This window comes from Balaenoptera borealis (genome assembly GCF_965194805.1).
Source record: "Balaenoptera borealis genome assembly, chromosome: 1".
Taxonomy (NCBI): domain Eukaryota; kingdom Metazoa; phylum Chordata; class Mammalia; order Artiodactyla; family Balaenopteridae; genus Balaenoptera; species Balaenoptera borealis.
In genome coordinates, this window is record NC_138860.1 from 103,355,499 (window position 1) to 103,366,929 (window position 11,431).

Here is an 11,431-nt window from a genome sequence, read left to right on the forward strand (position 1 = left end):
GTTCCACAGTGATGGAAAAGGAAAATGATTCAAATTCCAGGTAGTTGATGACGGCATTAAAAACAAAAATCCCCCCGAGAGAGGTGTAAGGATTTAAAAAAACTGTCAACGCGTAAGAGACTTCAGCCGCCTTTACGAAAGAGGAAGTAACCTCAAGGCCAGAAGGAGTCACTGCTGCGCATGTGCTAGCTGGGAGCGGGTCTGGGCGTGGCGCCAGGGAGGTCTGGAGTTGCGCTAGCCGGGTTTCTAATCCTGACAGATTGCAAAATGCGTCTGATTGGCTGGCTTGGACTTGGTGTGGGAATACCGGGTCTGTGTCTACACTCGGGATGATAATGCCTAAAGATTGAACATTCTTTCTTTGGCTCAGTAGCCTTCACGTAGCCAGGCGAACTCAGTTTTAAGGAACAAAAAGTTGAGACAGACACTTGTTTTCTTGAATCATCGGACACGTAGCAGCCGGATACGGTCAGGCCGTGGTTCCCTTTCACGGAATTAGCGGCCTCTAGGGAGAGATGCCCTTAATATAAATCCCATCAACAACTCTAAGGTGTAGGTACTCCTCCCCATTTTACAATTGAGCCCTCTGATGTACAATACAGGGAGGTGTAAGTCACACAGCTATTAAATGACCGAACTGGGATTTGACCCTGCTAGTGTGACTGGCCTTTACACTATTCTGCCCCCCTTCTGAATGGAGCGAGGCAGAGAAGTCTTCCTTATTCCATACAAAGAGGGCATTGAGGATTCTGGATAGAGGTATTATTTTAGGTGCAGCTACTACAGTCTGGAGGCCTAAGGTGCCTCTTAACTGTTCTTTTTATTTGCTACTTGATTATATAGTAACTGTATAGCAGTAAACAATATATCAAAGTTTGGCTCCCATGGAAAACGGGTTGGGGAACAAGGGAGGGACAGACATTAATAAAAACTAGAAAAACTATGGAGAACCCCTCCACAAAATGTCATGTATATAGAGCCAGACCATGAGGGCCCTGTGGGTTAGTTTGAAGTTTTGATTAACGGAAGAACAATTGGAAACTGACAGAATTTTTAGTAGAGGTCTGTGTGTGTATGTGTATATGTATGTAATGATTAAATTTTAGATATGAAAATTTCTCTGGTTGCAGTGTGAAAAATGGAGTAGAAGCAGGAAGACCAGTTGGGCTACTACAGTAGCCCAGGCAAAAGACACTGCTAGAAATAGTTAAGTAACAGTAGACATGGAGAAAAGAAACAGGAATTGAGATGTATTTTGGAAGTAGAATTGATAGACTTGCAGATGAAGAAGAGTAATTAAGGATAAATTTTGAGGCTTTGGCTTGAGCCCCAACTGTCTACCATCTAGGTGGATGATGATGCCATTTACTGAGCATGAGAAGAGTTAACTAAAGTGTAGCTAGATTAGAGACTGTAGGGGAGGAAGGAACACATTAAAGTATCTATTCAGTATCCATGTTTCAAGTAAGCAGTTGGATGTGTAATTATGGCATTCTGGAGAAACATCAACACTAGATACATATGTAACATCAACACATATAATATTTATATCCAAGGTATAAGAGTGTAGGTAGAGAGAAAGGGGACCAGTATTGATCCATGGGGCATGCCAGTGTTGAGAAATTGAGAGGAGGAAGAACAAGGCAATACTTTTTCTCTTGGCACTTACATTCTAGTAATAAAGACAGACTAAAACATGTAGATAAGTAAGTAAATGACTTCCTTTTGGAGAGTAAATAAGTGCTTTGAGGGAAAAAAAACAGAAATAGACCCAGGGTAGAGGGATAAACTGATTGGAGAGGGCATGCTGCTTTAAACACTCCTTTACAGGCTTTTCCCTGCATCTCTGATAATTATTATTATGTATGATTAGCATATAGTAGACATATATAAATATTCAGTGAATGAATGCATGAATGGATTAACTTTAATATTACCACTGCCACCTATGGTCAAGAATTGCTACATGGGTCATCAAGATAAATTTAGTGTCTTTACTATAATTGAGATACCACAGCTCAGTGAAATAGGAACATGACAGAATTTTATTTTCTCTTAATTACTTTTAGTTGTACTCAATTAAATCTGCCTTATCCTTCCCTTGACAATAGCTCAGGCAGATTTCATAATGTCTTGGTCATTTTCAGTTACTAACAGTTCAAGTCGATTTGAAATGTCAACTTCAAACTCTAATAAGGTGACGCTTTTTACCCTCCCCTCATATAAGGCTTGACCTGAGGGATAGGAAGAAGATGTAATTTGCTTTCATCTCTGCCATGTTTAAGTGGAAGTGGGTGTGGTCTGCTTTGAGTTGCATTTTTCTCATTTCCTTTTCTTGGTATACCCCAGAGGTTCCCAAACTTTCTCAGCTCCTGGTGCCCTTATTGTCTCAGTAATTTTTTTCACAGCATCCCTAGGTGCCACCTTGTTTCCTGTTACCCCTTGATTTTTAAGAGGCACTGCCACCTGGGCTGACTCCGTAAGGTTCAGCAATTATTCCATATATTCCTCTACTTTTTCCAACTCCCAAGTTAGGTGCAACCGAGTGATTCATTCTGGTCAGTGGGCTGTTATGAAAGCAACATTTGTCAATTCCAGACTATAGTACAGAAGAGGGGGTGTGAAAGCAGTGATCCTGGAGGCCACATATTGAGGTCAAAGAGCTGTGAGGTAAACACTGCATAGACTACCTGGTCACCACATCAATGACAACTTCCCTACAAAAGTGCTTGACCCCCTCCAAACCTTGCGTAAGTAAGAAATAACTTTTATTAACTTTTGTTATGTAAATACACTGATAGTTTAGGGTTAATTAATTCTTTTTATTTTTTTAATTTTATTTTTTTTCCATAGCAAAGCCCATTCTTTCACCAGTAAAAATACACTCTGATGGTTCATTTTATGTGTCAATTTGACTGGCCACAAGGTACCCAGATTAAACATTATTTCTGAGTGTGTCTCTGAGAGTGTTTCTGGATGAGATTAGCATTTGAACTGTTGAACTCATTAAAGTAAATTGCCCTTTCCTATGTGGGTGGGCATCATATATCCATTGAGGGCCAGAATACTACAAAAGGTGGAGAAAGGAAGAATCACCCTTCTTTTCCTGCCTCACTGATTAGGCTGAGACATCTCATTTCATCTTCCACAATCAGACTGGGTTCTACACCATGAATTCCCCTTGGTTCTCAGGCTTTCAAACTTAGGCTGAATTACACAACCAGCTTTCCTGGATCTCCAGCTTGCAGATGGCAGATCATGGGACTTTTCAGGCTCCATAATCACATGAGCCAATTCCTCATGATAAGTATCCTTTTATTTATATATATATTTATATTTTAAAAGTACATAAATAAATATATACATGTATCAATAAATATATATTTTAATGTATAAGTATATAATATTTTATTTTTTAATAAAATATAGATATAAATATAATATATACTTTTATTTTTATTTATTCATGTATAAAAATTATATACATAAATTAAAATGTAATTGTTATTTATTTTACTTTTATTTATAAATTTTTAGTTTATTATACATGTGTAATACTATATATAATATATTCTTCAATATGTTTTTATTACCACAGCCAGAATGATTCTATTATGCCCTCAGAACTCTCCAGTGGCTTTTCCTCTCACTTAGACTAAAAGCTAAAATTCTTCCTTTGATTTCTAAGAGCTTATATGATCTGGCTCCACCAATGTATTACTTTTGTGGCTTCATCTATTCTTTCCCCCTCCTTCACACTTCACTATAGACATACTAATCTAGCTGTTCTTAAACTCTTCAGACACATGACTCAGATCTTTGTAGTACTTGCTAAAACTTTGAAAAAATGCTTTTCCCACAGATATCTGCATTTTGGCTCCCTTTCTTCAGGTGCTCAAATGTTATCTTTTAACTAAATTGTTTGTTGTCAGTCAACACCATCTCTGCCTCTTCTGTTCTCTGTGTTGCAGCGGCTGAAACACAGGAAACTAGATTTTTCATTATTTTTGTTGTCTATTGCTGTGTAATAAATCGCCCCAAAACTTTGTAGTTTAATACAACCACTATCAAAGACTTTTCCTTTTCTCAAGGCAGAATTTGTCTTCATTACATTTATTTTTATACTAGAAATCATCATATATAAATTTGAGTGTGTATATAGTTTCCTTATTACTGGTAAGCTCCTTGAAGATAGGAATTGCTGTATTCATCTCTGTATCCTCCAAGCATTAACATAGTGCCTTAGAAGTAGATTAGTAGTCACTGAATGTTAAAACATGTAAATTAATATTACTCACAAAAAACTAAAATATATCCTGCTGGCAACTAGCGATTGCATACTCATTGATTTGCATGATGACTTTAAGAAACCAGGCTAAAGAGTTCACTGAAAAATTATCACACTGGTCAAAGACAAAATGTCAGTATTATTCTGTGTTACTTATTGAGTGATGATTATGTGTGGATCTCACGGTTAGTCATTTGTAGATTTACTCCCTGTGTAAAATAAACAATTTACATAGCCATGAAATCTTATGTTGGTGTGCATATGAGGGCAATTTTTGTCATCAGCTTTCAGAAAAATAATCCTTAATATTTGTTTAAATAACATGTAAACATGCCTTTTAACCCAGCAATTCTGTTTTCAGAATCTGTGTGAGACAGCTGGTGCTGCCATAACAAATACCATAAACTGAGTGGGTTATACAATAGAAATTTATTTTCTCATAGTTCTAGAGGCTGAAAGTCCAAGATCAGAGTGTCAGCATTGTCAAGTTCTTGTGATAGCTCTCTTCCCGGCTTGCCTTGCTGCTGTGTCCTCACATGGTGGAGAGAGAGAGAGAGTGAATGTTCTGGAGTAACTCTTATAAGGGCATTAATTCCATCATGAGGGCCCCACCCTCATGATCTCATCTAAACCTAGTTACCTCCCAAAGGCCCCATCTACAAATACCATCACGTTGGGTGTTAGATCTTTAACATATGAAATTTGAGGGAACATAATTTAGTCCATAGCAGAATCTATCTTATACAAATAAAAACATTTGTATGTAACCAGATGGCTCATTGGTTTAACTTACTCAAATCTCATGGAGCTACCAAATATATATATTTTTTTTTTCTTTTTTTTTGATTTTTAATTAATTTGATTTTTTTTCCTAAGACCCAAATCAAGCTTTCCTTTGAGACCTAACAACTTATACCTGTCACTCTACAGCTGAGTTGACTCGGTGGTAAGTAAGCTAGCTTTCTGCACATTAACCTTATGCATACATAATTCTACCAGTCCCTTTATGGATTTAATATTTCTCTTTTAGAATAAATGACTTCAAGTCTCTGGAAGTAATGTGGAATAAAACTGTCACTTAAAAATATATTCATGATCTGTTTTTGCAAAACCTTTGGCTGATATAATCATCTATCTTTGTATTATGAATATGTGGGTACTGACAGCTGCTCATAATGTGTAAATCTACCGTAATCCCAGTTCAGTGACATAACACGGTTCTAAATAAATTTTACCTTCAATTTCTTCAAAATATAAATCACAGCAACAAGTATATGTATATTTTACAGCTTCAAACATGTTTTATTGGATCTCCCTTCCCTGACATGTTCCTTAACTTTCCTACTCATTTTGATTTTAAAAACAAACCATTATCTATCATTCAGTCCAATTAAAATACTAAGCTCACTTCTAAGCTTATACCCTTCTCTAAGGAAATCTGTAGTGGAGTCAGTACAGATTTCCTCAGAGAGGACTTTGCCACTGCTCTGGAAATAGCGTGCCTCTTCACCTACCCATCACTAATCACTTACTTGCCTTATTAATTTCTTGGCATATAACAGCCTAGAAATTATATATTAATTCTTATGTGTGTTTGTGTGTGCATGCCTGTATGTGTTTATAATATAAGCTCCATGACATTAGAGTGTCTATCTTGTCTTTGTTTTATTTGCTTCTTTATCTGCAGGCCAAACATAGTATCTGGTACATTGTAGGAGTTTGGTAAATATTTGTTGAATGAATGGATGTTGTCCAGTCCTAATATTATCTTGCTTGCATATATCACAGTTTCAGTTTTACATTCAGGGGCAATTAAAAGCACAGATTTGGGAGTGAAACAGTCTGAGTTTTATAATCCTGCTCTACTCTCACACCTAGGGGAAGTTACTTAACCTCTCTTCTTCTGTTTTCTGTTATGTAAAATGAAGATAATGTCTTTATCATAGAATTGTTATAAGTATTAAATGAATTATTCTGGCACAGAGTCGGTGCTATAGAAGTGGTTATATTTGTTATTTTTATATTTAATTGGTGATTATTTGAATAATTTCTATCTTTCCCACTACAGTTTTAGGAACCACATTAATTTTTTCCAATCATTGTATCTCCACATCCCAGCTCATAATAGGAACTCTATAAATATTTGTTGGGGGAAAAAAAAAAGAATGGTTGAAGTTTTGAGGCAATGCATGCATGTTTGTGTGCCCTAAGTGAGTTCCCGTATTCTGTAGTTACAAGTCATTGTCACTAGATGGCAAGCTTGTCCTAGGCAAGGCAAATGTTTGCATTAAGCCATCAAACTGAAGAATGAGGGTGCAAGGTAGGGGGAAATGTCACATATGCGTTTCTTAGGTTGGTGAGATGATAGGAAGATGAAAGTTTAAGCATAAAATAAAAATTACCTGTTTTTATTTTGCTTCATTTCTACCCTTCTGACTAGCTCATCTTTTGCATAGTAATGCATTTCTGTCATTCCACTGACCTCTTATTATTATATTCATAATTTCTGTTAAAAACAATGTTTAAAAAGGTCTCTTATACTATTCATTATTAACAAGAGTTTCCTAATTTTTTCAACCTCAAACCCTTTCCCTGCTGTTTTCAAAATCTATTATGATTTTGGCTGGGACATAAGTTTCTCTATATCTTATATCCTCTATTCTTCATTCTTGAACAAGTCTTTCATTTATTTTTTTTCTGATTATTGGTCACTCAACATTCATGGGAAGCACATGTCTTTTTTAAGTATATAAATTTATTATTTTTTTCTCCCAGTTTTATTGAGATATAATTGACATACAGTTCTGTATAAGTTTAAGGTATACAACATAATGAATTGAATTACATACTTCATGAAATCATTACCACAATAAGTTTAGTGACCATCCATCATCTCATATAGGTACAAAATAAAAGAAAAAGAAAAAAACCTTTTTGTGATAAAAACTCTTAGAATTTACTCTCTTAGCAACTTTCATATATAACATACATCAGTGTTAATTATATTCATCATGTTGACCATTACATCCCTAGGACACTTATTTATCTTCTAACTGGAAGTTTGTATCTTTTGACCACCTTCATTCAATTCCCCCTTCCTCAACCCCCTGCTGCTGGTAACCAAAAATCTGATCATTTTTCTATGAGTTTGTTCTTTTGTTGAAGTATAATTGACATCCGACACCATGTTAGTTCCTGGTGCACATCATAGTGATTCGATATTTCTATACGTTACAAAATGATCACCACAATAAGTCTAGTTGCCATCTGTCACCATAAAAAGATGTTATATTATTATGACTATATTCCCCACAATGTTACCTTTCATCCCTGTGACTCATTTATTTTGTAACTGGAACTTTATACCGCTTAATTTTCCTCACCTATTTCATTCATCTCACCACCCCTCTCCCCTCTGGCATCCACCTATTTGTTCTCTGTATCTGTGACTCTGTTTCTGTTTTGTTATGTTTGTTCATTTGTTTTGCTTTTTAGAATCCACAATAAGTAAAATTATACAGTGTCTTTCTCTGGCTTATTTCACTTAGCATAATACCCTCTAGGTACATCCGTGTGTTGCAAATGGCAAGATTTCATTCTTTTATGGCTCAGTAATATTCCAGTGTGTGTGTGTGTGTGTGTGTGTGTGTGTGTGTATCACAGCTTCTTTATTCCTTCATCTGTTGGTGGGCCTTAGGTTGCTTCCATATATTGGCTATTGTGAATAATTATGCAGTAAACATAAGGTTGCATATATCTTTTTGCATTAGTGTTTTCTTTTTCTTTGGGTAAGTACCCAGAAGTAGAATTGCTGGGTCATATAATAGTTCTATTTTTAATTTTTTGAGGAAACTTCATACTGTTTTCCATAGTGCCTGCACCAATTTGCATTCCCACCATCAATTTCAAGGATTGCTTTTTCTCCACATTCTGGCCAACACTTGTTATTTATTGTATTTTTGGTAATAGCCATTTTGACACATGCGAGGTGATATCTCATTGTGGTTTTGATTTGTATTTCCCTGATGATTAGTGATGTTGAACATTTTTTCATATGTCTTTTGGTCATCTGCATGTCTTCTCAGGTCCTCTGCCCATTTTTTAATTGGGTTGTTTGGTTTTTTTTGATGTCAAGTTTTTTTTATGTCTTGTATATTATCCCCTTATCAGATATATTGTTTGCAAATATCTTCTCCCATTCAGTAGGTTACCTTTTCATTTTGTTGATAGTTTCCTTCGCTGTGCAAAAGCTTTTTAGTTTGATGTAGCTCCATTGTTTATTTTTCTTGTGTTGCCCTTGCCTGAGAAGACATATCCAAAAAATATTGCTAAAACATGTCAGTTAACATACTGCCTATGTTTTCTTCTAAGAGTTTTATGATTTCTGGTCTTACGTTTAAGTCTTTAATCTATTTTGAGTTTCTTTGTTTTTTTTTTTTTAAAGATTTATTTATTGATTGATTACTATGTTGGGTCTTCGTTTCTGTGCGAGGGCTTCCCCCAGTTGCGGCAAGCGGGGACCACTCTTCATTGCAGTGCGCGGGCCTCTCACCATTGTGGCCTCTCTTGTTGTGGAGCACAGGCTCCAGACGCGCAGGCTCAGTAGCTGTGGCTCACGGGCCCAGCCGCTCCGCGGCATGTGGGATCCTCCCAGACCAGGACTCGAACCCGCGTCCCCTGCACTGGCAGGCAGACTGTCAACCACTGCACCACCAGGGAAGCCCTGAGTTTCTTTTTATACATGGTGCAAGAAAGTAGTCCAGTTTGATTATTTTGCATGTAGCTGTCCAGTTTTCCCAATACCATTTTTGATCTCTTCCAGTTAGTGTACCATCTTGGGGAAAGAACAAGTTAGGTTCAATGCTATTATGCTTGTCTAACTTTACCTTTGTTTAGCAAAATTATCAGTAAGGACCTGGTGGAAAAGAAAGTGTTGAAAAGCCTACAAATTAGATAGTCAACTTCTGAATGATCAATTTTGGGGGGAATTCTGGAAATTAATTTTATAAATATCAATTAATTAAATTGATTAAATGTATGCATATTCTTTGGTAAATTAAATTTGCCCAAAAAAATGAAAAATGTGGTCATGTAAAAATGAATAATAGTACTTTGAGACAGTAGTAAAAGTTTTCATTATAGTAATATTTAGACAGTATAATTATTTTCTTGTTTATTTTTTGAAAAAATTAAATACTGAAAAAAGTCAACTTTTGTAAAAAATTATAAATAATAATTTATTTATTTATAATCTTTTCCCTTTGTGCCTTAATGTGATGTATTATTGGCCAAAAGACAGAAAATTTGTGAATTTTCTTTCAACTGCTAAAGGAAAGATTTTTTCCTTCCTTCTCTCTACTTAGTAAGAAAAGTAATTATTGCTTAATTGTCTACTTGATTAGAATGACTTAAAATGAAAGGAATATAAATTATTTAATTGTTAACATTTTTTTTCAAGTTAATCCAGATTTGGTACAATTAGCAATGTTGGTAGAGATTCAGATATACTGATAGTCTTTCTCAGGTTAAATGGTTCAAAGTGGGAAAAAAATTCAGTGATGGTGATTTCCTATACCTTGGGAAGACTTACAGTATAAATTCCAAGTCTTGCATTGACTTAGACCTCCTCTCTATTCCCTCTACCCCATTCCCAACTTCTCTTGCAAACCAGACTCATAAAATTGTTTTACATTCAACTTAAGAGAGGATTTATGAGTTGACCTATTTTAGTGAGAAGGCATCCTCCAAGTAAATTTTCCAAATATATTACTGTCTCATGAATATCTTAGATTTAGTCAGTCTAAGAACTTACATTTTTAAAAACAACTATAACTTAGTTCAGATTAATATATTACTGTTTTCCAAAAGTAGTATATATTTATTGTTGAAACTCTATACTGATTAGCAAATGAAAGAAAGAAAAAGTGTAACCCCACCAACTATTAATAATTAATAATTAGCATTTTTGTATAATTCCCTCTACTCCTTTATCTACCTATATTATACACATGTATTTGTAAAAATTGAATATTATGATTCATATGAGTTTGTAATTTTTAGTAATGTGTTACAGACTTATTTTTGTGTGATTATACATTGTTCTTCAAATCATGTTTTATAGGATCCCAATACATTGATTTAACCAATTCCTTTATTATTTGCCTTTATTGTATCTTAAAATACAGTATTAGATGGATACGAAAGAATATATGTGACATAAATGTTTTACAGCCTAATAATAACAAAATGAACACCCATGAACCTACCGCCTCACTCCCAAACTAAAACATTGTCTGCCAATGATCACTCTACATTGTTAAGTTTCCCAGTGTAGAATAAAAACATGTGAGGAAGTTACAGGTGAACTGTCCAGGTTGGACTCCAGAACTCTTGGTCCTGCCCCATGTCCTTGAGGTCAATTTTTTCCTTCTTGCCTTTATCTAATATCTTGGTTTTATCTATCCCTTATGAGTAACTGTTTGAATAAGGATAGGCAGACACATGGATATCACATCTTCCCCAAATAGTTTTCAGAGAAACATTATCTTAAATCCAAGTTTACCAAAGATCCATTTTCATGAAGGAAACAATAAACATTAATAAAGCGCCTCTTTTTAAACTTTTCATTCCAGAATAAAACCTTTGCTTTACATTTCTATAATCAAAAGTCCAGGTAATTTTTCTCCACTTCTAGAAAAAAGGAAAGGCTAACTTAAAGATTTCTTCTGCTTCTATCCTATCAAGTTTTAAAAAGATTTATCTATTTTTATCAATAGATACTTTTAGATAGTTTTATCTAGATTGTTTATTACAGTTTATTAAGTCAGAGAAAATATATATTTTTTAAGGTCAAAACCAATGTCTTATTCTCTTCTGGGTAATTTTATGGTATACCTAACTAATAGAAGTCTGGCATTTAGTCAACATTTGCTAAATGAATGATTGTGGTCAGTAGAATTATTCAATAATACCTCATCTGAAGCAAATTGGCAACCTATTCTATATAAAATAAAGCTTAGCCACCCCTCAAAAAATATTTGCAAAAGTCTCTTAACACTCATATGGGGAACTTGCATTTCTCAGCCATGAGGTTTCAGTTGAGTTACCCCTCTCTATTTCAGGGCTAAACTCATTGGCTTGAAG